The sequence below is a fragment of the Sylvia atricapilla genome, chromosome 14, assembly GCF_009819655.1.
Source record: "Sylvia atricapilla isolate bSylAtr1 chromosome 14, bSylAtr1.pri, whole genome shotgun sequence".
NCBI lineage: Eukaryota > Metazoa > Chordata > Aves > Passeriformes > Sylviidae > Sylvia > Sylvia atricapilla.
In genome coordinates, this window is record NC_089153.1 from 13,807,158 (window position 1) to 13,833,693 (window position 26,536).

The 26,536-nt window shown below is 43.8% G+C and overlaps 1 protein-coding gene and 1 long non-coding RNA gene across 5 annotated transcripts in view; one reads left to right on the top strand and one right to left on the bottom strand.

Moving 5' to 3' along the window:
- Positions 1–26,536, top strand: part of SGCD (sarcoglycan delta) — a 304,496-nt gene that overhangs the window by 152,401 nt on the left and 125,559 nt on the right. The window contains exon 1 of one of the 4 annotated variants that reach the window (XM_066329231.1): positions 19,840–19,999. The exons of the other annotated variants lie outside the window; for them this stretch is intronic. The gene's annotated coding sequence lies outside the window, so the exon portion shown is untranslated. Of the gene's footprint in view, positions 1–19,839; positions 20,000–26,536 lie in introns of those variants that run through there. 4 annotated transcript variants of the gene reach the window in all.
- The window catches only part of LOC136367525 (uncharacterized), a 108,450-nt gene that overhangs the window by 64,656 nt on the left and 17,258 nt on the right, over positions 1–26,536 (bottom strand). The window lies entirely within an intron of this gene.

The following is a 26,536-nucleotide window of genomic DNA, read 5'->3' on the forward strand; positions in this document are numbered from 1 at the left end:
CAGCTGGAAAAGTCCCAACACTTGCAGGGTCCACTGGCATTGCAGGTGATGTGCCTGGTCAGCAGTGAAGCCACCACACCCAGGGGTTTGTCACAGGCCTGGGACAGGGCTCCTCACCCACTGCAGTGATGTGGGGCTGCGTCTGGAGTCCTTCAGTGTAGTGAGCTGATGAGGAGATGAGAGGAGAGAATTCTCTCCCTCTTTGCTCTCTGGAGCACCAGCGTTTCCATGGCTGTGAGCAGCAGAGGATCCCCGTGGGTGCCACAGCTCCTCTTGGTGCTGCAGTTTGTGCTGCAGTCTGTGGGTTCACTTCAGCACATGTGGAGAAGCTGTTTCTCAGCCAGGAGTCTCAGGCTGTGCTGTGGTGGGTATTTGGTGGCACTGAGTTTGGCAGGGAGAAGCGTCTCCAGCCCTCCTCTCCTGCCTGGCAAGCCTACCCAGCTTGTTGTGGAGTGTTTGCAGTGTTGGGAAACAACTTGTGCAGGCATCTGTGGAAGTGTTATGTGTAGAGCTGCTGATTTAGTTTCCAAATGAGTATTAAAAAACCCTAAGAACAGAAATGCTCATCATAAGAGAAGAGATACACTTGGTAGATGATAGTTTATAGTGATATCTCCTTGATGGAGTGACCTGCAACCTTTCCTGGGGCATGGGTGTGTGCTACTGAAGGAGCAAACACCATATTTAGGATCAGGCTTTGCCTTTCTTTACTGTTCTGGTGAAAACTTCTTGATTTTCCCTGGCTGCTGGTAGCACTGAAAGCTCTTACAGGCTAAGAACAAGTTGTGGGCTACAGCCTTAACAGCTGTATTTCCTAAAACTTTCCTGTGCAAATTCCATAAATAATTCATGAAGCGATTGAGGCTGATAGAACTTTCTTCTGTGCTTGCAGTGGTTCAGACATCACTTTTATCTTTTCTAAGGCCTAATGCATAGCTGGCGAGTGACTTCACTACTTCACAGGGAGCCAAGCTGCTGGAAATTCAAGGCTTAGATGCTTAAGGAGAAACTATAACCAAGGTGATGAGTCAGGGAAGGGCAGTGATGGAGGAGATCCAGAACCACATCTGTGTGTGGCCAGGGAGAACCACTGTAGCTGGGAGTCAGGCTGTGAGCAGTGGTGCCTCCATCCACTGAGATGTCCCTGCTGGGGTGTTTGTCCCTCTGGCACGTGGGTTGGAGGCAGCAGGGATTTTCAGCTGCTCAATCTACCCATGGAGATGAATCAGTGCCCTTCTCTCCGCACCACTGGCAGTGCTGCCAGGAGAAGTGTGCAGAGAGTTTGGATGGAGGGAAGGTTGTCCATTAAAACTCTGCATTCCATGAGGAAATGGAGCATTTAACAGCACAGCTTGAACCTGCCAGCTATGTTTATTTACTTCTATCCACACTGAACCGTTTCCAGTAATGAAAAAGCGAATATTTTAATGAAGTTATGTTTCTGAAAAGCAGGTAGGTCTTAGAGGAGGAGCCTCTCACAGGGTTTGTTAGTATTTGCTGTTCCCCTGAAAACCTCAAAGGAGGCATGTGCCAAGCTGAAAAGAGAGCAGAGCTTTTCAGTTTCCTTTCAAGTGCTGGCTGGAGGGGAAACCACAAGGACTTTCCTCTTATGTTGACTGCTGTAATGATGTGCTGTACTATTGAATTTCCAGGTTTAACTGATGTGGATCAATTATTTGAGTTTGATGGGCCACCTGCTTGGGAAACTTCTGTAGTATTTTATAAAAGACCTGGCAGTGCTCTCCTGGCAGGAGATACTTTTATATTCGCTCCTGTGGAAGTGCTGTCCAGGTTGAATGATAAAATGAATCAATGCCATGCTGGCAATGGGATGTTACTTGGGTTTTCAAGTTCCACAGTAGGACTTCCTCAGTGTGTAGCGCAGGATAGATAATTAGCTTAAAGTATGTGCCAAAACTTGAGACCAATTATCTGTTGCACATAAAAGCTCCTTTGTGTGAGGAGCACTTGAGTCTGTGTCAATGCAGGGTAAGTGCATTGCTGGGCATCACCCAGAGATTGTGGGTGGTGGTGTCAGCTGGGAGAGTTGTGTTTTTGCAATAACCCAGCCAGCTTTTATCAACACACTTCCCATGGGAAATACCATCCCTGCTGCTCAGCAGCAAACCTCTCCTGCTCCTGCAGAGCTCTGGCTGCACCTGCTGCTCCTTCCCAGGTGTCTCCCTGCCAGTCCTTGTATGCAGGAAGGGAATGTGCAGCACACTCCTTTTCTTAACAAAGGAGATGATTTTTGTGTCTGTTTGGCAATACCTGTGTAGTCAGTGAAATGAGCACTGCGGCATTGTTCTTCAACAGGTTTTTTATTCTGTGTTTGATAGCTGAGGCAGAATTTCTTATAGTTGCCCAGCATGTGAGGCATCTGCAGTTTCTCCCAGCACTGAAATTCTTCAGCACTTTTCTTGCTATGACAAGAATTTAGTGGCCATTCATTCCCTACAGAATATGTCTGAAAACATCATACAAATATTTTAAATATTTTATATTAGAAACATCTGGCAGGTTTAACCAAAAGAGAGATTTCCTTGGGATTATGTTCATGAATTTAAACAAAAGCTTTTAGTTGTTGTGGTTTGGTTTTAGTTTTCTTGTTGTCTGAGAAAATAGTCTTAAAGTATACAGTTATCTTTTCTGAATGTGCTTGCTTTTTTCTTCCCATCCTTTGAACATTGTCTTATGTCAAATACAGTATTTTGATTCCCATGAGCAGCTGTATGATGGATGACTCCTTTGCAGTCTATCTTCCTGCACAAGGTGCAGTTAAAGATGTGTGAAAATCCTTTAATTTTTAAGTTTTCTCATTAAATGGGATCTTTGTACACTAGAAGTTCCAGCATGTGGAGATCAGACTCCTTTAACACAGAGAAGTGGAAATATTTATGGGTTTAGATTTTTTTTTTCCAGTTTGTTCAACTTCTAAGAAATTGAAGAAGGGTATATAATGTATATATTGCTGGATATTTGTTATTTTCCTTGTGGAATAAAAGAATGTGACCAGATTCCATTTTGGCTGTTAAATCACTGAAGCCCTGAAACCACGTTACTGTTCCTGACATTTCATCAGAGCGCTGATTTGGCAGCTCCTGACATTTGGATCAGTGACTAAACTTGTTTCCTTGTTGATAGCAAGTCATCTGCAGTTAGAGCAAAACATGGCTCCTAGACCTGACAGATCTCTTTTGCCTTGAAAATAAATCCCAACATTGCAAGGTCGTTTGAGAGCTCTCACTGGAAAAAAAGGGTTCTGCTCTTAACCCTTATCTGGGTCAGTACTTCTTTACATCTCCATGGTCTTTGCTGGAGGATCAGAAAGTGCTTTATAAATATGAGATAGTATTAGATAATCTTTCTGGTGAGTTTGATAAAGCAGTATTTCCTTCATTCCATGCTTTAGGCTCCGAGTAGTTCAGTGACTTGCCCAAAGGTAGAGCTGTGGATAAAATTTATGCTGATACCAAGTTGGCCTTTCTGTTCTGTGGTATTTGATTCAAAGGGTACTTTAAGTGGCTCTACTGATTCAAGTGAAAATAGGATATAATATGCTGTATAAACAAGTTCAGGAACTGACAGGAGGGAAAGAGGATTAATATTTAAACAGAGGACAGTACATTATTTTTATGCAGAATAAAGCAGAAAGGGTAAGAACACCTGGCTGCTCCCCTTGCCTCCCTAACACTGGGACTGAGTGCAGATGTGAGCAGATTCTGGTTAGTTATGGACATTAGGTGATGCCATAATTCCTTTTTGCAACACCAAGGTGTGTAGTCCTAATCCAGGCACACATCTCAGGCATTTCTGGAGAGCCTGAAGAGTGACATTTCATAGTTACACGCCTAAACTATTTTTTGGGTTCTTATGGGGGTTTTTTTGGTTTGTTTTGTTCTTTTTGTTTGTTTGTTTGTGGGGGTTTTTTTTGTTTTTTTTTTTTTTTTTTTAAAGAGGCAGAAAAAGATCCTGTAAAAGCTGACTTCATTAATCGTGTGATTCTTATCTCACATTTCTACATACCAGTCATACTCTGTGTACTCTGTTCTCCTGGCTTCACCTTAATCAGGCTCCTTATTGATGCTTGATTGGCAATTTAGTGATGTGGGATGCAATTCAGCTCAGCACGGGCTCGTCGACCTGAAGTGAATGGCTCCTCTCAGTGTGGATGTGTTTTTTCTGTAATGTATCACTTTCACATCAGCAATTCTCCACATGACCTCCTTGCTTTTGACTTCCTATTTGCAATATCAGCTTTTTCAGACAAAATCAATGATGAGCAGTATAATTAATTTTTACGTGTTTTAATTAAGTTTTCAGCTGCTCCAATGCCTTTCATTATCTTAGCATGATCTCTTGCTGCTAGCGAACATTACAATGAAAAAAAACCTGTTGATTAAATAAATTATTATTTAGAAAGTCCCCTGCAAGTTGTCAAAGTAATTAAAGCTCAGCGATGCAGAGTGAATATAATGCCTACTGCACAAAGAAATGTCAGGTAAAGCAAGGTATTTAGAAGGTCTCAGGAACCTACCACAGCTTGGGGCAGGTTCTGTCATCTCTGCAATGGTTTGTGTGGCACCTCATCATCCTTCTGAAATCTGCTGCCATTTGTGTTATCCCAGGCATGAGGCTGAAGGAGTCATTGGTGCCTCCAGGAGCTGAATTTGCAAGTTGAAGAGAGATCACCGTTGTTAATGTGGGATGATACAGAAAGGTTTGAGTTCTTGACAACTTTTGAAATGCTGCTTTGCCGAAAAAAATACAATATTTAACCTGCTACTAGATAGGAAAGAAATTGATGGTGCCTTGTCTCTCAGGGGTTTATTTTTAGAGGAATTCATCTTACTCTATTTCACTGGTAAATTAATCTGTTCATTGGGTTCTTGGGTAGAAGACAGACATTGCTTGGCTGTTGCCTGCTTAATTATACCCTGTAATTTTGATTGACAGTGGAATATGCATTGAAAAGCAGCTGGAAATGTCTGTTAGCTAGTTTAGAAACTGGTGAGGAATCTCTGCCTCCTGCAGTAGCTGCTTGCTGTGCTAACCCAGACCAAGTGAGAGGTTGGTGGATGGCTGGGGGGAAAAGCCAGCAGCCATCACTGTGTTCTGAACAGTCAAAAATTACATGTTTTAAGTGTGCCACAGCTACTTTCAGCAAGCACTGGGCTCCCAGTCAAAATCTGAGGGTTAAGCATGAAGACCTTGTGTTTCTGTGTGAGGCATTAATTGGGATTTCTCTCTGCTGGAGTGCCTGGGAGGATGCTTTTGCTGTGTTAACTTGGGATTCTTAGAGTGTGTTTGGCTTTTATGTGGGGCTTCCATACCTGATGCTCAATAATTTGTGTGAGACTCCAAATCATGGAGGTAAAGGTACTTTCAGGGGCTTTGAGGAGGGTACAATAAGGGAATGGGGGGAAATAGAATATGAACACTTTCAGTTGAAAGCTCTATGCTGTAAGAGGAAAAAATCCTGAACATTATTGATAGTGTGTGAAGTTTGAAGCCATTAAAATGGCTGGGAGACAGTTTGTGCAGGGACAAGCTGGTGCTTTCAGGACCACGTGCAGCTGTGTGGTGTTTGCCTTGTCTTCATCCCCCATTTCTCTGTCCATGATGTTCTGCTGCTGCTGCATCACTGTTCTGCCTCCTCTTGATCACACCAACGTAGTGGGGGAGAAAGAGAAAGAAGAGACTGTCAAAACTGTGATATTTTTGCTAGCAGTCTCCATTTCCTTATTCTGGGAGTTTCATCCCAGGACAGCCTTCCCAGTGGGGAAAGCAGGGCATTTCTGCATTTTTCCATGTTTGCTGAGGAGCCGTGAGCCAGTGACTGATGAGAGAATATCAGATGGGAATGAAAAGCTGTGGAGACCCCTAATGAATGTCACCAGCTGAGCAGACTGGCCCAGGCCGAGGTCCTACAAGCAGTGATGATCCCTTCTTTGGTCAGCTTTATTCTGAGGTTTGTTGCCAAAAGGGAACTGGAGAAGGAGTGTGTGTCCATTTGTTGGGCTGCTGTCATCAGGTCTGGTGCAGCAAGGAAAGGAGGATGTGGGCCATGGGGACAGTTCCATGAGGTCCTCTTTGCAGCCAAAGCACAGCTCTAGCTCTGACTGCAGCTCTCCTTTTCACGACTTTTAAATGGGCATAAAGTGCCATACAAATAAGCAGGAAGCTCCATTCAAAACAAGGAGTGTGGCTTACCAAGTGATTTAAAAAACTGTTCTTTCAGAAGTGTCTGTGCAACATGACTTGACTGATTTACCTTATAATGGCTCAAAGCCAAGAACATAATGAAATTGTGAGCAGAAGAAATTACTCTAGTGCTTTTTCCCTTTTGCTATCTGCTGATTTATTGGAAATGCCTTTCATTCAAATAACTGTCCCATTAACCCACATGCTGCCAGAACCCTGGGAAAGGAAAGAAAGGCAAAACAGGCAGTGACTGCTCTGTAAGAGAAGAGAACCAACAAGCTTAAGCATTGTTGCATTCTGTGTTTGCAATTTTGGAGGCAGTGGGGGGGAAAAAGTTTATGGTTTCAAGCATAATTGTTACTCTGGGAAGCTGGAAGCTTAAAAGCCCAATGGATAGCTAATAATAATTTTGTGATGGCATGTCTCAGCTCTTCTGACATGGGCTATTTAAATCCTAGACTTGTATTGCAATAATATTGAGATACTTCTCCCTGATATCGATTCTCTGCCCAGTCTGGGACTGCCTGTACATCCTCACTCTGCAGCTCAGGAGTGTTGGGTCAGGATCTTCATGGCTGAATTTCCTGAGTGTCAGGCAGGTTTTTAGAGCTGTAGAGGTGGGGCTGAGGACCAGCAGCACGTTGGTGTGGCCTTGGGGTGCCTTGTGGCTGTGATCTCACAGAAAAAGTGCAGAAGGAAAGGAGCTGGCAGGGAGGCTGTGCTGGAAAAACTTGCTTCCAGCTCCTGATGACTTCCTCCAGTCCTTCCTGTGAGAGACAGAAAATAAATTGCTGCTGTTGAACATTTTATTTGCACTCACAGAATATTCATCCAAGGAGCAAAGAAAGCACCAGAGGAGTGTGATGAGGGCTCGTTTTTTCTTAGCAAGCCAGTAGGAAATAATGCCAGAATCAGACACAGTGGAAGACTTTTGACAACATGGAAATTCCTCTTTGTGCACTGCCAGCTAACTCCAGCTCGGTGCAATTCTTCTCACCTTGAATCAAAAGCAGCTCCTAGAACTGCTGCAATTTCTTAATCAGTGGCTATTCAGCATGGCTTCATCACTGAACCTTTGCATTGTAGACATAGACCAAGTATAGCAACTGAAAAGCTTTTGTTTCTGCCCTTCTGGAAGAACAGAAAGAGACAAATACTGGCAGAATTTCTCGATAGTGCCTCTGCTAGTTGGTATCTGTAAATACTTCTGAAAAGTGTGGAGGTTTTTTGAGGGGGTAGAAAAAGGGACAGATTTAGTCCAGAGAGATGTTGTTGATCTGAATACATTTAAACAGAAAATTAGATTCTTTCCAACCTGAATAATTTCTGGAATATTTTCCTAAAGAGGTATTAGGGATTGAAAGTCTAACAAATCTCATTAGTTTGGGGTAAGTTTAGGGAAAAGTCTGGGATGGGTGATTGTAGGTAAGTTTAGGAAGAAAGGAGGTTTTGTCTGAAAGAACAAACATATAGAGATGATGTTTCTTTTGGAGTGGAAGTGTTCCTGAGCCTCTCAAAATGTTTCATGTCCACATTGTGCTCTGCTGGTTTCAGATATTGCTTTATCTATCTCCCACTTTCTGTATCAGCAGATGGACACTGTGTCCATGGCATGGCAGTGGCAGATTTTGCACCTGTTTTTCAGTTTTGAGACTGAACAGGCATCTGCTGTTTATTCCTGGTGGATGTCCAAAAGGAACATTGATGGATACTGAGCTTTGGGTTGGAAAAGTACATCCTCAGTGGAGGCAGGAAACATTTTCATAGGAAAGCAACAGTTTTGTTAAAGTTTGACACAAATTTGGGATGTGTCCTGGACCTGACCATAAATCAGGGGCCATTTTGGACTAGAAGAGAAGTAAAAACTTTTACAGTTATCAGGCAGCCCTTGGAAACTCCGCATACAGTTAAAGATTGGGATTAAATTGTCGGTGTAACCACTTGTAAAGCTCTTTGAGTTTGGACTCCCTGATGAAGACAGTCAGGGCAGGGTGAAGAGGCTCTGAGACAATGGAGAATTTGACACAGAATAAGGGATTTTTTTCATTGTATACAAGAACATCAGCTTGCGAGAGAAAAATAATGCTAGTTCAGAGTCGTGTAGCTAAATATTGTGCCTCAAAGTTGTGTTGGAAGGGGAATTTCAAAGATTTTTCTGCAGCCTTGCCAATTAAAAGAAATTATACATATTTGCATTCATGGATGCCCTGGAGTCCTTTCTCTAAAAAAGAAAGAAAAGGTAGAGCAAGGTTTGGAATTCAGTACTTGCTGGGAAAATAAAGACCTGAGGCTGTGCACAAGTACTTACCTAATCCCCGTTGTATTTGTTGTTTCTTTGACACTTCTTTCTGCTACTTCCACTGATGTCTGGTAGATGGCATTAGCGTATAACAAATTTCTGAAGTTCTTTTCTTATTGGAGGGGGTTTATTTTTCATCCATTTTACAGATAATGCTGTCTTTTTCTGGCTAAGCAGTTTTAAAGCATTTTTTCCCCTCAGTGTTTCAGTTATGATTTGACTAAATGCTTATGTTATTCAACATGCCTTTCTTCCTCCTCCTTGTGCCATATAATTATTATTTCTTCTAGAGGGCATCAATCACTGAGAAAGAAAAATTTGATATCTTTGGCTGACTGAATTTCGAAGCTTTGTTATATTGTGCACTGTTTATATGCAGTACCATATTTATTTTTCATTCTCCTGTCTTAGAAAGGGGGGATGGTGCTCTGAAGGGAGAAGAAAAATTTCTCACACAGAGAGGAAAAAATGCAGATTCTCAGAGTAATAAATAGAGGTGTTTATATATAGGGTTGAAGACATATTTGACTGCTTTGCAGAGAAAGAAGCTCCATAAATGTCTTTTTTCTTTTTTAGTCCACATAAACAATTTTTGCTAATTTTGTGTGCTCCAAGAAAATTAATAGGACTTCCATGACATGGGGGCAATTTTACATAAGAAAACAATCAGTGCTGGGGATTTTCTTTATCTGGACCAGGAGAAGGAAGTTTCATCCACAAGTAAACTTTGGCAATAGGGTTTATGGATCTGCCAGTAGCTTTATCTCCATCAGTGCTCCCTGAAGACATCTTTTGTGCTGGGATGTACATATTCATCCTTACTTTTAGATTCAAGGAGCAGGGAAGATTTTGAGCAAATGTTTTGCCTGAATGCTGGTTCAAAGACATTTGGAGCAGCGGGACACTGCTGCTTTGGTGTTGTGGGGTTTTTTTTGTTTGTTGGGGCTTTTGTTTTGTTTTGGGGAGGTTGGTTGTTTGTTTGTTGGGTTTTGTTTGCTTGCTTTGTTTGTGTCTTTTCCCCCATGTTCTCCATAGAAACGAGACTTATTTCCATAGAAATAAGACTTATTTCTTTCATGAATAACCAGTCTTCCAATAAAAATCACCAGTTCCATAATTGGTTCCTTCTCAGAACAAGCCAAAGCCTGTAATTCTCCAAGCTTTGCATGTGGATAGCAGAAGGGAGAAGTGGAGTGCTGGGGGAACAGTTTTGTGGGCACAGTAATGATTTTAAGCAATCCTCAAGAGGTGTCTGTTTATGAAGATGATTCTTTCCAGATCAGATGTGCTTGATAGCAAAGGACTAAAAAATGATAGAGATATCTTTGAGGCTAATTTTGTATAAAGAGTATATAAATGCAAAACATGCTAAGCACCAGGTTTTATTGAATCTATCTAATTATGAGCAACTAATCAGCATAATTTTCCTGCATTTTCAACCACATTTCCTTGAGCTTGAAGTATTTAAGGCAATTATGAAGAAATGCCAACACCTAATTGTGACAAATTTAATCTTTAAGGAATCCTTGGGTTTGTCTTTGTATAAAAATGCAAATAATTTGGGACACACAGGGCTAAGCACTCTCTGGATCTTGGTGGAAGAGAAATTATTGTGGTGTAGACTCACTGCAGTGGGTAAAGAGCTGAACACGTGTCCTGGTGGCCTGGCAGCCAGTTTTCTTTTCTTCTCTTTCTGATACCTCCTAAAGCTTGTTGGTTTAGAGGTGTTTCAGGGCCTGCATTCATTGTTTTGAAACACAAGGCCAGCTTCAGCATCCAGTGGATGAGGAGAGTGTGTGGGTGCATTTCTGTCCTTTGGCTTGCAACAATCTCTAACTTCCAGCATTGAGGTGTCATTTCTCCTAAATGAACACCACCAGAGCTTCTTCTCAAACAAAGATAGACTCATTTCACATGGGGATCACCATCTGTTAGCACAGCAACATTCCTTTGGTTTTCCAGGCAGATGGAGGTGTCCTTGCTGGGGTTTCTCTGGTGTGGCATTTCCCCTCTTTGCCATCCCATCTTCATGATGATCTTCTACTATTATGTGCAGGCAGGTTGTCTTACAGCTGTTATTGCACCTTTCCTTGGCCTCTGCCATCTCTCACAGTTACTGAAATAGTGCTGATTGTGGTCTGCTCTCCAGTCCAGAAATAGCATGTTGTTGTCATGTAGAGCATTAAAATTCATGGACTGTAGCCCGTCTGTTTCTTGAACTTTCTGGACAGGCCTGTTAACCTTTGAGAGATTTGCTGCTCAGATCTTGCTGTACAATAATAAAAACAGGGAAGTGAGAAAGAGCCCTGCTGGGAGAAAGTTTATGTGTTGGGATGATGAACCCATAAAACTCTGTGACTGTTCCAGACCGTGCTCCCAACACGTGTCCCCCACCTGCTCCCATTCAGGCCTAGGAACTACCTGGTGATTTAAGTTAAAAGAAAGGTTCAGGCTGTGCTGTTGTGCTGCAGGCAGATCAGGATGGAGACTTCTGTGCCACCGTGCTAAACTGCTCCCAGATTTGTGTGATGATGATGATGATGATGATGATAAATAGCTGTAGAGGTGAGAGGAGGAGGCTTTGCTCAGCAGCACTGATGTGAACACAGCCCAGTGCTGCTCCTGCCAGATGCTCTGGAACTGAGAGGCAGTTGCTGCAGAATTCACACCTAACCCCACTGCTATAATGCATTTTTTGTGACTCAAATATCACACTTTGTAAATACAAGTGTATATTTTCACAGACAGCTGAGAGCAAATGCTCTGCATTGATTTCTCTTGTGCTGATCTCCAGTAAGGTGGGGGGTTACAAAAACACCCAGCCATTGATCAGAACCATAGAATCACAGAATATCCTGAGTTGGAGGGACACACAACAATCATCAGTCCAACTCGTGGCCCTGCACAGATACCCCAGCAATCCCTCGTGCTGGATGGAGATCGCTGTCCACACGCCCCCGGAGCTCTGGCAGCCCATTCCCTGGGCAGTGCCAGCACCCTCCGGGGGAAGAACCTTTCCCTGAGCTCCAACCAGACCTGCCCTGGGCCAGCTCCAGCCGGTCCCTGGGCGCTGTCCCGGGCACACAGGGCAGAGCTCGGCGCTGTCCCTCCGGAAGAGCTGCAGTCCCTGGTGAGGTCTGACCTCCGGCTCCTCCTCTCCAAGCTGACCAAACCTGGTGACCTCCGCTGCTTCTCACATGGCTTCCCCTCTAGACCCTCTTCTTTGCATTTGGAAACTGGTTTTGTAGGAAAGGGATTGAATTTTTTACTTTGCATGTTTCCTGCTCTTGTGGAGGGGGAGATCGCCAGCTTGAGTATGTCCCTAACCCACAGTGGAGAAGGCAGGACAGATCTGGAAAATAAGAATAAGACATAAGGGCGCTTAAAAGAAAAATCAGAACCGAATAAACTTTTTTAAATTACCAGTTAGTGACTTCATAAATTATAATTGTAAATATATCTCTGAGTGAGACATAACATGAAAACTCTTCTACTCTTTGAGAAGCATCCACATAAACTTTTGCCATAACCTGGGGAGAAATGTGGGCAGGTAAGGTTTCTCACATTTTTGGAACATCTCTCTTACTTCCCTGACAGCTACTTTGCTCAAAAATGAAGTCTGGATGAAAGACAAAAAGCACCTCTCTCTCCTTTCCTCTCCTTGCCCTCTCTCCCTTTGCGATTCTTACTGGAGAATATCAAGAAATCCAGGAAGGTATTTTTAGCCTGAGCGAATGGAGAATTTAGGGCAGAAATGATGTTGACATTAATCACAGCAGTGATGAAATTCCACTTCAAAATATACGAATGTGGCAAGGTTTTCCCTGTGCCCTACTAATGAAAAGAAGATCCTGTTGCTGCCAAACCACAGGATGTTTTGCTCACATGCAGAGGAGTCACAAAATGAGCCTCTTTTTTTTTCTGCCATATAGAAATGAATATTGCAAGAGGAACTTCATTCCTCTCCTTCTGCAGTGAAGATTTCTGCAGTGTGATGCTGGAAGAGGCTGCTGGGGTCACTGTGCTCACAAGGAATCCAAGACCACAACTGTCAGGTTACAGGATAAAGAGACAATGCCAGGAACCAAATTGTGTGCTGCCTCTGTGGAGGAGGAGACAGGACATTTGATTGTCTCTTCTGTACTCTAAAGGGAACAACCATTGTTACAGCCATCCTTAGGATGACTCCTGGGCTCACAGAGAGATTTGGGAGCAGCAGCAGCCCTCTCTGACATTGCAGTCAGGGTTAAACCTCACCAGCTGCTGAATCAGAGAAGTAGTTAGAAGAGAAGAACTGACCAAGTGCAAGTGGTCTCAGCAACTCTCTTGGACATTGCAGCCTTTATGGGTGCTGTTGAACACACAGGAAATCCTCTGAGCTCAAAAACCTGGTTAGGTATAGGAGAGCACAAGGAACCCTCTCAGAAACTGAGAGGTAATAGCTGCAGAAATAAAGGGATTTCCCAATGAAATGGCTTTTTACCCTTTGTGACATCCTGCCAATGACTGAGGCAGAGATACTGAGATTGAGAGGCCCTTCAGTGTATCTCTGTAGATAAATCCAGGTCTGGAATTTTTGTACAATGGCCTTTTTATGATCCTTGGGGTACAAAGCCTCACCCATGTGCCTTTGCCATACTGAGTTCCCTGGCAAAGGTTAGGTGTGATTACTGACATATAAACATGCATTTATTTCTCAAGCAATTGAATCTTTTTTCCTTCCTTCTGACATAATCTCAGTGTAGCTTAATTTTCTAATCAATTTGCTTTTTAAACCTTCCCCAGTATTCTCTGCTGAAACTCAAAATATGTGAGTATGTGTGCGTTTGTTTATATATCAGCACAATCATTCTTTAATGTGCTACAGCTCCAAGTATCTGCATTCTGTCAGGAGCTGCTTTATGAACAGCACGTGCCTTAGCACCTCTTGCAGAATATAAGCAGAGAGAAAGAATTTACAAAATTTGGCCTAAGATTTCTCACTATTTTGGTTAGCAGATCTGTTCTCTCCTTGCTGCTTTTTCCAGAGTGGATGTTGTCCATCAGGTTGTAGAATCACAAGATGATTTGGGTTGGGATGGACCTTTAAGGGTCAGCAGGGCCAAGCTCTCTGCAATGAGCAGGGACATCTTCAACTAGATCAGATTGGTCAAAATCCTGCCCAACGTGGCCTTGAATGTTTGCAGGGACCTCTCTGGGCGACATGTTCTGGTGCCTCACCACCCTCATTGTAAAAAAATGCCTTCAGCTATATCTAGTGTGATCTGGATAGTTTTAGCCTGGTGGTGAGAGCCTCATGCTGCCACGGGAGGAGGAGGAGGGCAAGAGTTCTCCTTTGGTCAGGTATTATGGATGAAGGTCACTGCTGCTCATCCCAGGAGTCTCACAGGATCAGGCAGAAGTGTTGCTGTCCAGAATGACACCCCAGAGCTCGTTAAAGCAGATGGCTCTGTCCAGGGCTGCTGACGGACTGACAGGCCGCCTCGTTAGTGTTCTGCAAGAGTCCTGCTAATTGCTTTGAGAAAATACAGATCTGCTGCCTACGGAAATTGTTCTGTGGAGCCAAATTTGGGAGCATCGGGTGGTGTTAAACTTAGTGATATAATAGGATACCTAAGTGTAAGAACAAGCAGAGCTTCTTTCTTGACAGAATAAAAATAGTCTGGGTTGGAAAGGGAAAGTCTGTGATGAGCACAGGCTGCTGAACGGCTCTGCCTGACCAGAAACTGCTCTGCATCAAATGTAGGAGGGGCATGTCCATACTCAAAAGCTCTCCACTACAGCAGACCTAGCAGAGAAACTGAAATGTTCCCCCAGAAGATGATTATTGCAGGCTGAGGGGATGGTGTGTCATGGTCAGGGCACATATCTGAGCAAAGCTCAGAGAGCAGCTCTGTGCCTTGAACCTGATTTCTGAAAGAACGGAGGCTGAGGCTGCTCAGATAAGAGTAATGAATTTGGATACTGTTAAGACTTTAATAGAAGAACAATTATTGGCCTTGCCAACTGAATATTTGCTCTTATATCTGCATGGAATTAATCTTTGCAGTGAAGTTTTTTTATCCCCTTGCATTTCTTATGCCAGAGGAGTAGAAGCCAGGGACATGGCACATCTTTTTGCCTGGTGACATCCATCCTGCTCCCTTGTTGTGCTGCAAATGAAGTGACCCTATTGTTTGTAAATGAAGACCTTTCTGATTATTGATAAATAACCTCTGGATGGGAAGTATGACACATGCTGGCTGGAAGAACAGGGCTCTGTAATGGTAATATTGCCTTGAAATTACAGCCCACGTAGTTTGAGAATTATTCAGGATAATTACATTAATGTTGCCAGAGAAATGAAAAGGAACACTTTCCATTCTACCTATTAACAAGCTCTGCTGGCCTTAAATTATTTCTGAGAAGAGCCTGAAAATGGCTAAAATCATCAAAATAATTACAAAGCAGCAGTTGGGTTAGAGGGGTGGGCTGGGTGAAGTCCTGGCTATGGCTTTTTTGGCTGAGAGGTAAACACTGCTGCAGCTTTTGTGGGGAAAGGAGCACAGCACAGAGTTTTTGGGTTGGGAACACTGCAGGCTGCAGATGGGCTCTGGGAGGCTGCAGGTTTGGACCCCAAGGAGAAAAGGAGCAGGCTGCTCTCAGTGTAGGTGTTGCACATCAGTGTGTGCACAGGCAAGCATGAGCCTGCTGTTTTTTGGTGTGCTGGGTACTTCCATCCTCCACCCTCCCTTGCCAACAGCTCTCCTGAGCCTGTGCAGTGGAAGGTGCCTTTGGGGATGACTTTTTGCCACTTTGATCCTTGTCTCACAGCAGCAGCAGAGATGTGAATGTTTCTCAACTCCAGGCCCTGAGCAGCAGCTCATTGAGCCTGGCCTCTCATAAAAGCTCAGTCCTTCTCCTGAGCTCATGTTGTGTTTTTTGCCTTTTGCAAGCTGCACTGACTCCTGCCCTGACCTGCTGTTGCCCAGCTCACCTGTAACATTACTATAAAACCAGGACTTTTTGTTGTGTTTTCTTTGATTTGTTTATGTTATTGCACTGTTTGGTAAGTCTGGGATGAATAGAAGGGGGAAATTTAGTACTCAGATCTAAATAACACAGTGTCATGGGAATCAAGGTCTCCAGGGTCGCCTCTGCATGAAATTTAGAGCATCCTTGGAACTCCTGTCTATGAGAGCAGCTCTGCCCCTCTTCCTCTTTAGTCTCCAAGAAATAGCAGATCTTGCATCTCATGACTGGTCCTTTATTTATACTTCTTCCTAAAAAGTAGCCAGATTTATCTCCTGTGAAGGAACTGGAGCAATGGGTGAGGATGTAGGGGGATGCAGGCACTGCAGGTCTGGCTGCTTGCAGCACACAGCCACATTCAAACACACACACACACATATTTCATTTTCTCCCATTTCCTCTTCACTTGTCCGACAAGTCCATCTCAGCCCTGTGTGATTACTTGATGACCTGTGTGCCTTCAGCATTTTCAGCACTTAAACAGGGTTTTGCTCCCTGCCAGCAAGTCAGGCTTTGGCTCTCTGCACACACACACACAGGGAAGGGTTTTGTCCCTTCACTGGAGCATTCTGCCCCTACAACTACTGCCACTACCTACAGAAGTTTGGGGGAGCCCCTCCTTGGCCCATTGCACTGCCCTCCATCCTCTCTGCGTGCTCAGGGCTGGGTGAATCCATCAGGAGTGCCAATAGCTGCCTTCCCTCAGCTTGCTGCTCTGACTCAAAATAGTTAACTTTCCAATCCATCAGCTCCCTTAATTCTGCATTTAAGGAGATGGAGCTGAAATGAGTCTTGGCTTCTCCCTTTGCACACGGGTACTCCAGAGATCTCTTAAAAGGCTCCAAGGCTGAAGGCGATTTAAAATAATAATAATAATTTGGCAGATGATTTCTTTCAGTTGAGACATTAAAAATGTTTAAACATTTATATTTATTCTATTGTGATACTTTGAGAGATTTAATGGATTTTAAAAGAAGTCATTTGGAAGAAAAGCTCAAACCAAGGGATTGCTTAATTATTTCAGATGATAAAATTTTCATTTTGACTTCTTCCTCCACTCCAGGTGCACCCACACCTGCATTTACATGCTGATTCTTTCTGCATATTTGGTTTACCCTGAATTTTTTAGAGAGGTTTGGAGAATGCTTGAGTGAGTCCCTGGAAATCTGCACAGCATGAAAATCTCGAGTTTCATTTTGTATGCAAATAGATATCATTTGTTAAAGGAAATTAATTATGAATATTGATAATTCCACAGTAAATACTAAATAAATTTCAGCTGCTTCTAGAAAATGCTGCCAAAAGTCAGGGCAGGTATAAATGGCAGAGAAGGAACTTTCCTTCCTGTCTTTTGTAGGTGTCTTCATAGTGTAGAAATTCATGGATCCAGATGGATTGGATCTCCTGCACAAAATGGAAGTCCCTAAGTGTTGCAGTCTCCAGCTGCACTGATACTGAAGCTTTGAGGGGGGTTAATTTGTTTTCATCTTCCCAAAGAGCTCTAGTAGGTTTTTTTAATCCTCATAACCCTGCCAGTTCTGAGGAATAATAGCAGTTACGCAGATAGTTATGTCGACATCAACTTAAGGTTTATGCTTGCAAGGTTCATATATTCTTGGTTGTGCTGGCACTAATACAAATGATAGCTCAATAACAGAAAAATAGAACAGTCCCTGAGCCACAGTTCTGATGCTTGAAGCGCCTTTAAACCCTGCACCCAAATGAGAAAGTGATAAAAACAACCTACTCAAAGTGGCTTAGCTTGAAGGAGCATTTTATGTGTTACTTGATGACAAAATAGTGAGGCATTAATGCAGTTTACAGTAAGACACCCCTGAAGTTATCAGTGAGGTTGGTGTGATGCCTGACAGATTTAATGTAAATATTTATAGACTTGGCCTACTAATTATGCCAGTGGAAAAAATGCAGTATTAATGCTGTCACCTCCCCATGTCTCTACCTGCCAGCATGCTGCTAGCTCGCATAAATATTCTGAAGGTAGAAAGTACATCACATAAACAGAAGAGATCATTTAGATTTTTAATAAGGGATTAAGTTATCTCCAGCAGCGGTTTCCAGCCTGTGGTCCACAGACGTATGGAAGGCCAAGGGACTATTCTCAAGGAAAAAATGACAAGTAAAAAGAGGTTTTTGTAAGGTATGTAGGAATCTCTGTGAAATTATTACAGAGGCATGCACCACCTTTGTCAAATATTTAGGGGTCCACACAGCGAGAAAAATTTGAAACTCACTGATTTTCCATATTTATGTAAAGAACCGGGGAATCTCAAAGTGCTGTTCTGCCATGTTTTAAATGATTGGACTAACGATCCTGCCAGGGTCAGGCTGCCATAAAAAGTCCTGGACCACAAAGCACTAAAGCATGTGCTTAACTCAAAACACACGGCGATCCCCTGAAGTTACTGCCTGTCCCATCCATAACTGGTTTGCTGAATAAAGACCACAGGGAAATTTAAGACAGAAGGCAGGGACTGCTCTCATCTTGCAAACAGCTCTGCAGAGGCCTGATTGCCTTCTACAACTGAAAATCAAATTATGTGAATCTGCAGTTCATATTTTTCTGTTTCAGCTTATTTATACCAGGAGACTCCAAAGGTTTCAGGCGCCTTTGGTTTCAGCTGTTTCTGGTTGCCAAGCCAAAGGGTATTATCACGGCTGTGGCAGCTCCTTGAGGAGACTCCCAGCACAGACAGTTTTTCTGGTGTGTGAGCCACAGGCCTGTGGTTCTTGCTCTGGCACAGACTGACTCCTCACAAGCTGTGCAAATAGATGTGAAATGCTATCACCAGTGGTGGTGTGCATGTGCTTTTGTTTGAAACTCTTGCAAACTGAGGCAGGATGACTGCGTGGTTTCATGCTGTGCTGTCTTCTGCAAAATAGCACCACAGTCTGGATTCATCCCTGATACCTTGGAGTGGCTACCTGAAACAGAGGGGAGACAAGATAAAGAGAATAAAAGCGAGTATTTATTACAAGAGCTTGGAGGGATGAACTGCAGGCTTTCCATAGGGGATCCCACGTGGGTTTTATAAGATCTCACTGCTGGTGGGTGAAAGGAAGATCTCAAATTCCTGTGGGTGAATGAGTCCGTGCCATGGACTGAAGCCCCAGCCCGTGGAAGGCAGCAGGCATCCTCTGCCTTCAAAGAGTGCTGGATCAGAACTCTCTTTACTTCTAATCACCATTGCCTTTATCCCTTGTAAACACTTCACCTGCCCACCACACCTCTGCAAACCACAGAACAGAACAACCCCAGAGGAGTGGAGTGCACGGTTTGAAAAGGAGCATTAGGAGGGGAAAATCTCTCTCTCTCTCTTTAAACTGTCTCTTTTCTATATTGTTACCTTGACAACTCTGCTGCTGTGTTTCATCTTTGGTGGGACTTAGCCGTGGTGGAATAAGGGGGACATCCATGTGTGCTTCCTCATCTACTCCAGCTCTGCTTCACAGGCACATGCCAGGCACAGGGCATCCCGAGCTGCAGAGCCCACGGTTGCTGCCTTGACCCATGGTGCTGCCTGGAAATGATTACAGATATTAAGAACTGGGACCCGTTCTGATTAAAGGTATAACATTATATCTTCTATTTCTTTTCGTTAAGCCAACGCCGGAGCGGCGTTAATGCTCCTTAAAAAGAGGTGCAAGGTGCTTAAAATATTTTGGGTTTTAAAGGTTAGGACAGCTGGAGAGCAGAGAGGGATGAAAGTACTCAAAAATAGTTGTATTATTTTTAGTATGAGCAGATACAGGAGTATGTGTCAGGAGATTAGGATACAGTTCTGATGTGCTGAACTGAGTCTAGAGATGCTAAAAATATGCTTTCTCTTCTCATAGTTTTAGAAGAGACAGAGGCAAAGGTAAGGGGAGAGTAGTGGTGAACTGAAATTTTAATTCCTGTGCTTCCTTGCTGCTTGGGGTTTGGCAGAGCTGGCTGTTCACCTGGGTGCCCATGTCCCACTGACACCAGCAAAGCACAGGAGGCAGGGCGAGGTGTCACCAGTGGGAATGGGATCCCTCTCACCCCGTTTTTCCCTCTCCCAAAGAAAATCTCCACCAGTGTAATCCCTTTATTCCCTTTAACCGAAATGGCAGTGAAGGGGAGGCAGGCAGGCTCCGGGGCTGGGGTGTCTGTGTCTGAATGTGTGCAGGGAGAAGGGGGCTTTTAATGCAGAACACATGTGTTTTCAATTGCTCGCTGGAGCCAGCCCAGTAGCTGTAACTTGGCCTGACAAAGCCTTATTGAAGTACAGACAGTGTGGTTTCAAAGCAGTTAGAAAAAGAAGGGGAATGCTGTTCAGGAAATTCTTCAGGCATGGGCAGGGACTTGGCTGCAGTTCTGCTGTTGGAAAATCTGACAGGGGCAGCTCATGAGCACAGGCCAGGCCTCGTGCTGCTCCCAAGGCTGAGCTGCATCTTCCCCAGGCTCCGGCACCCTCCGGGCGTTCATCCATCGCCAAGGCAGAGGTAAGAGCTGCCCTGCTCCGTCCCGTTTGCCCTCCTTTTGTGCCTCTGCAAAGGGGCTTCTCGCTTTCACGCTGCTGCTTAGAGCAAAAAAATTAAAAAGAGTCAAGAAGTTGTGGCATATTTGCGAAGGGTTGGGAGCAGTCTGGGGCTGGGTGGTGGTTTCTGGCTAAATTTGTGTCGATAGTAAAAGCTTGCAGGCAAAGCAACGCCCGCGCCGCGTCTCTGGCTGAGGGAATGCTGCACCCAAATAATCCCCAAATTTGTCATTTTGGGGGGAAAAGGACGTGTATAACCTGAAGCTGCTGAAAGGTTGGCTCTGGACCATGTGTCGCTCAGATATTTGGATGAAAAACGCGACTCGGTCACAGTAAATATATTTATAAGTGCATTGTGTTGTAGTTGTTTAATGAGTTGAGAGCATGTTTGTCTGGGGGTTGTTTGCCAATTCCTGGTACAGCGAGCTTGTGAGGAGAGGCAGCAACTCAGTAATAATCATTGCCTTGTGATTTGTCTGTGGGGTTTTTTTTCCCTGTGTTTTATAAAGCATGAGCAAACTGCAACAGACAGCACGGTCAGGAGCCACGTAGAGAAGATTAGACGGGAAAACATTAATTTAGGGGCTGCTCTATCTGCAACTTCTCTTCCGATTTGCGTTTCTTTCCCCAAATAACTGAAGAAACATTTATGATGAAAAGCTCTCTCCCTCTTTAGGGACCTGCCAGATTTAGGCAATGTTCTCTCATCCTTTTAGTTGCAGCATTAAAGCCTGTCTTGCCTTTGCAGAGCTATCAGCACCTTATATGGCAGGCTTGGGCTCGGGATTCGGGAACGCACGTTCGTCAAGGGATGGAGGTGTCAGGAGGAGTCTGCCTCGTGTCGCCTCACAAACCTCCTTGCCTCTGCCTTGGATTTTCAGAGCAGTGTTATTTGATGCGTTCAAAATGCTTTTTTAGCTGTGTTTAATGGTGGTGGGGTTTTTTCCTTTCCTTTCGACAAGGAATGCATTAAGGGTATAGAAATATACAATGGGACAGTGCTGAGAATCTCTGACTGGTTCCTGGGAGCAGACACGTGGTTTGCTTTGCCTGCATCCAGCAGGGCTCAAACAGCCTCTCATCTTGGCAGCCCAAAAATTCAGGGACAAGGGGAGTTTCCCCACTGAAGAGCAACAGGTCCAGAATGTGGCAGGAGCAGAGCTTTCTCCCAGCAATGCTGCTGGAGAGTGTCGAGTTTGTTTGAGCCAAGTGAAGACTCCGTGGGTCTGGAGGGCAAGAAGGGCATTCTGCAGGAGGCATGGAGGTACTGTGGCTTCCTGGAGGCTGATGGGGACAAAGGGAATGAGAGGAAGGACAGAGAAGAGCTGTGAAAAGGGGAAGCATATGAGGGAAATAAAGAGGCTTGATAAGCTTGAAATTTGCTTTGCATAAAATACACCCACAGTGAAAATACTGTGTTAAATGAAGGTCTTATATGATCTGGAACTTCTTGAGCCTTCACAAGCTGCCATCTTACCCTGCAGACTTGGAGCTCTATTGCTTTTCTCAGCAGCTGTTAGTTTAGGGAACCAGTCAGCCTATTATCTACTTCACTGCTAGTTATAAGCTTATTTTAAAAAAAATAAATAAAATTCAGGTTCCTGCCTCTGATCATGCAGCATCCCACCTCCCAAATCTGACTGTTAGCACTGAAGAGCCAGAGATATGAAGAGGCTGGAACATGTCCATTTTGGCCAGCAGCAGCCAGGAGAGCTGGTGTCTCCTTCCTAACTCTGGCAGCTCTTCCTGAGCCTTCTCAGTGACCTTTGTGCAGCTCCACCTGGGGCAAGCATTCCAGCTTTGAATCCAGGAGGACTGAAGAATGTGTGCATGAGTGGGCAGAGTGGAGACAGCCTCTTGATTTTGGAAGCAGATAGATAGGAGAGCCATTAGCACCCCCTGATATGTGTATCCCTTGTCGTGGTCCTTCCCAGAATGAGAGTGAGTCTGTGCAAAAGAGCAAATGGATTAGCACAGAAGGCACATCATGTGGAGGCAAGATGGAAGATTCAGCAGAACAAGTTTTAACTTGTGTGAGCAGGATCACTGCAGAGACTGCACTCTGGATCCTGGCACATGCTCAAGCCCACAGTTCTCAATTTGTGCTGTGCTGGTTGGGTTCCAGCCGTATAAATCCATATTATGATCCTGCTTTGCACATTCCTACAAGCCATATCTCTTTTCTTGATGCTGTGGGGTGAGAGTGTGTTGGGGCAGGAGTCTGCAAAGTGTCACCTCCTGTGGCTTGCTTTCTGATTCGAGCTCAGTTGGTTGTATCCCTCTTGCTGTTCCCACAGCCTCCTGCAGTCACACCTGCTGCTGGCTATTTTGGTGTCGTTCTCGTGTTTGTGCATCCTGCTTTGAGACACTCTGGTGGGAAAGAGCTTTTCTAAACTTGGCACCGATGGACAGAGGCTTGTGAGTGCCTCACATCATCTGAGTGGTGCAAAGGCAGCAGAGCTGGTGTGGTGTTTGCATGCAGTGTGAATTTATTGCCACAAATCGTGGGGCATTTTGTGAAAGACATTCTCTGTTCACTAGATTGGTACATTAAAGGACTCACTGCAGAGACTTTCTTCCTTGCTAGCTTTCCATTTTCTTCTTAATTCTGGAAAAAAGGTATTGAGACAAGCTGACTATCAACTAAAAAGTGTAAACTTTAGAAGAGACTGTAATAAATAAGAAAACAGATGTGTTTCTGTCCTCAGAGAAGAGAGGCAATAGTGAAATCACATTGCTCGCAGATTCTTGCAGCATAATAAAATATCACTTTTGGCTTAGGAAGTGCAATTCAGAGATGGAGCTGCCTGTTACTTTGGTTTGTTCTGGATAATTTTAATAGGTTTAGGGTTTTACTATCAGTGCTCTTTGAATGCAGAGAAGGGACAGGACAGCCCCATTGTTCAGCTTTTGGCTGAGTCCATCTGCTCCAAGCTATTGGTTTATAAACTGAGGCTCTTGCAATGCACTTATCCTCAAAGACATTTCTTGTCAAAGTGCTGCCAGCCCAAACAGCTGGGGAAAGTATGAGAGCATTCAAGAGGTTACAGGTGGGGAGTGGCCTGGAGCATTGAGGGGTCTGAATGCGATTCTTTGCCAGGAGATGACTCCCCAAGTCTCCCCAGCTGCCTGTGCTGAGTCCAGCATCCAAAAGATGCAAGGACAGAGAGGTGTTTTCCAGTGGACTGGGCAGAGTGTGCTCTGATGGAGTACAGATCAGAAAAAAAAAAAAAAAAAAAAAAAAAAAAAAAGCTTGTTGATGTGCTTATGTTTGCCAGAATCAGGACAGATGTTTGACTAACACCACATGTGGTGTACCCCACAGAAAAAGACTACTCATAAAAGAAAAGAACATTCCTCAGGGTGTTTCCATTTACTTTTTGTCCCTCTGGCCATGTATCACACAGCAGTGATACCTGAGAAATGGGCCTTGAGTGGTGATGGTGTTCCCAACTCATGGAAGAACTGTTCCTCATATGGAAGGATAGGCACTGTTGACAGAGGGACAAGCAGAGAGCAAAGATTTCAGCTTTGGGGACACCAACAACAGTCTCAGAGGCCAAGTTCATGGCTTAGATGGTCCAAGAGAAAAGTGCTATGAGGTTTAACTATCTCAACAAGAATGTCATCCCATGGGCTTTTATTCCCCAATACTCAGCCCTTGCTGGTCATGTTGCAAGTGAGAAGTCATTTTCCAGAGCCTGGTCCTTTTTATGGAGACCCAGGTTGTGGTCTGACCCATGTGAAGGGCCATAAATCAGTTTCGGGTCATGCTGCTGCTGGATTCATGGACCTGGGGGTGTCAAACTTGAGAGGGTTTTATGGGGAGCGGAGATGCAAAATGTCTTGTTGATAGATGGCTCAAAACACTTTTCTTCACACCAGGTTTTGTTCTCAGTCACGCTCCAGAAATGTCTGTTCTTTTGAACCTGATGGATACTGTGCACTTAAAAGACAGAGAAATTAAAGAGGATGAATCTGCAGAGCATTTACAGCTAGTGAATACAAGTACAATGCCTTCCAGTGATATGGCAGAGAGCAACTCTGAAGGTTTTTAGGGCTTTTTTCCCCCCTCACTTGAGCCCAAAAGAAAAGGTTTTTGTTTCAGAAAACAAAGAGAAAGAGAAGAGGATGTTGGTGATATGGACACAAAGAGAGGGCAGATGTGGGAGATGTAGGTCCAAGACCTGAGGGAATCTGAACCCCTCTCTCATCTCTGGAAACGTGTTTCCATCACTGCTTCAGGTCAGCCTGGGCTCAGATGCTCCTGGTTTTTCTGATGAGGCTGTTACACCTCATTTATAGGCAGGCAGGTTGGGAGGGGAGGTGTTGTGTTGGCTGTGCAAGGCTTAGGGGCATTCCTGCTGCAGTGAGCTAATTCCATGAGCTCCAGGACACTTCCAGCAGCAAATTCCAAGAGGGCCCATAAGACAGAAGCTGCCTTCCCAGAGTGCATCCTCTTGCAGCTTGAAATCGTTCTGTTACTAAACATACATCCTTCAAGTGCTGATCAAAGAAACCCCCACGGCAGAGAAATATTATTGATTCCTTATGTAATACCTCACCTTACTCATGGCCCTCGCTGAGCCTGCAAAGGCAGCGTGGCCAGGAATGTTACAGTGCCAGGGTTTATGTGGGAAAGGTGTTAATTCATCCCTGTGCATGTCAAACACTTCTCTGCCTGAGGAATTGTTGATGTGGGTTTGCACACCCTGAGTGAGGAGTTTGCTGCCAAGAAGGACTTTGGTGGAAGGAGGGAGAGAGGCGTGGAGCAAAGCTTTGCACTGTCATAAATAAGAAAGCAGACGTGTTTTCTGTCCTCAGAGAAGAGAGGCAATAGTGAAATCACCTTCACCACACAACTGGTGAGGTCTGGTGTGAATTTTGGAAGCTCAGAGCCACTTCTGGGCTCTGCTGAAGTGAAGTGCTGAAGCCTCTTTGCAGAAGCACTCTGCGAGCAGCCTGTGAGGATCAGCAGCTGGGGTGACAGGGCTCTTCCAGTGGTCTTAAAAAAACTAATAAATCTTTCTTGTCATGGCCCATATCTCCAAGGTATACTAAAGCAAAAGGATGAATAGCTTTTCTAAGTGGACTGGACTTTGTCTCAGGCCCTGTTTGTAGTGTTGGTGTGTATAAGGACTCAGTGTACAGCTTTTGTGCAAAAACTTACTGCTTTTTTTTGTGCAGAACCAAGAACTCCTTGGTGAAATACCCACATTCCAGGTTATATTTTTCTAGTGATAGTCATGTTGGCTAAATTGCAAAGATTTGGCTACTGCATTTTTTTTTCTGTTATAAGTGGGATTGTTCATGCAATGGTGGCAATCCAGTGTTGTGCATGTGTGTCTTAGGCCCTCTCAGGTCAGGCAGACACTTTAGAGCTTGACCTTTGGAAGGCATGCTTCTTCTCCAATTTCTGTATTTGTTTCAGTATTTATTATCTTTTCTTCACTGTTACAGAATTAAATAGTCGTTCCTAATATTTTCCTGAAGAAGAAATGAAAAATCCTATTAAGCAGCAGTCACTTTTCCTCTTAGTTCAGTAACTGAAAGGAGGGAGGTGTCACCAGTAAGTGTGGCCACTGGATATTCTTTCCAAGCAGTACTTTTTTGTCTGGTACCTTAATTCTTTTTAATGTTTGAGTCAGGAAAAGTTGCCAAAATGTAAATTATGACTAGCATTCTTCTCCCTCCCACACAGTAGTGATTATTGATAATGGATGTAGCTGGTTCCATAGGTAGTAGCCTTGCAGACTTTCTTGTTCTTCTCATTTGTTTAACACACCTCAGCACTCTCTGTCCATCATCCTGTCATCTCTCCCTGGAGAACTACAGACATGAGCAATTTTTTTTGGTAATATTTACAGTTTGTGGGGGGAAACACTAGCTAGAAATCAAATATTGCTCAGGTGTGGCTGTATGAGAGTTTGCATAGAAAGAACATGATATCTACAATTTCCATGTTATTTTTTTGTTAGGAACTTACACTGTATTACTCTTGCTCATCACACATGTTGTAGCACTTGCTCTATCTCTTTTATGGCAGCTGTGAGTTAAATATTTTATCAGAACAAGAGAAATTCTCTAAACCAGGCTACTGTATGAATGCAAGTTGCTCTCTGTGGTTGTGTTCTGTTGCTATAAATTCTTTTGATGTTTGTAAAGTTTTACCCCAGCTGGATATGCTATTTTTTTCCATCCTAGAAACTGCAAGTAAAGAAAAAAAGCAGTGAGAGTTGCAAAGAGATATACTGAATAAACAAGTTTTGCAATAAAGTGGTATTTTTAGCTGGATATTTCATATTGTTTCTCCTTGGTCAAACCTCTTCCATGGTTTGAGAGGGTTAGCAATGCAATTTATTCATTTTTCTCCAAGGGAGAGGCTGTATTTAATATGTGCTCTCCAGGATACCCTGTTAAAATATTAGGCAATAAAATTCTTGACTGTACAGTAGTTGCAGTTATAATTTCCCCCAGGTAGTGGAAGCTCTGTAATTTATTG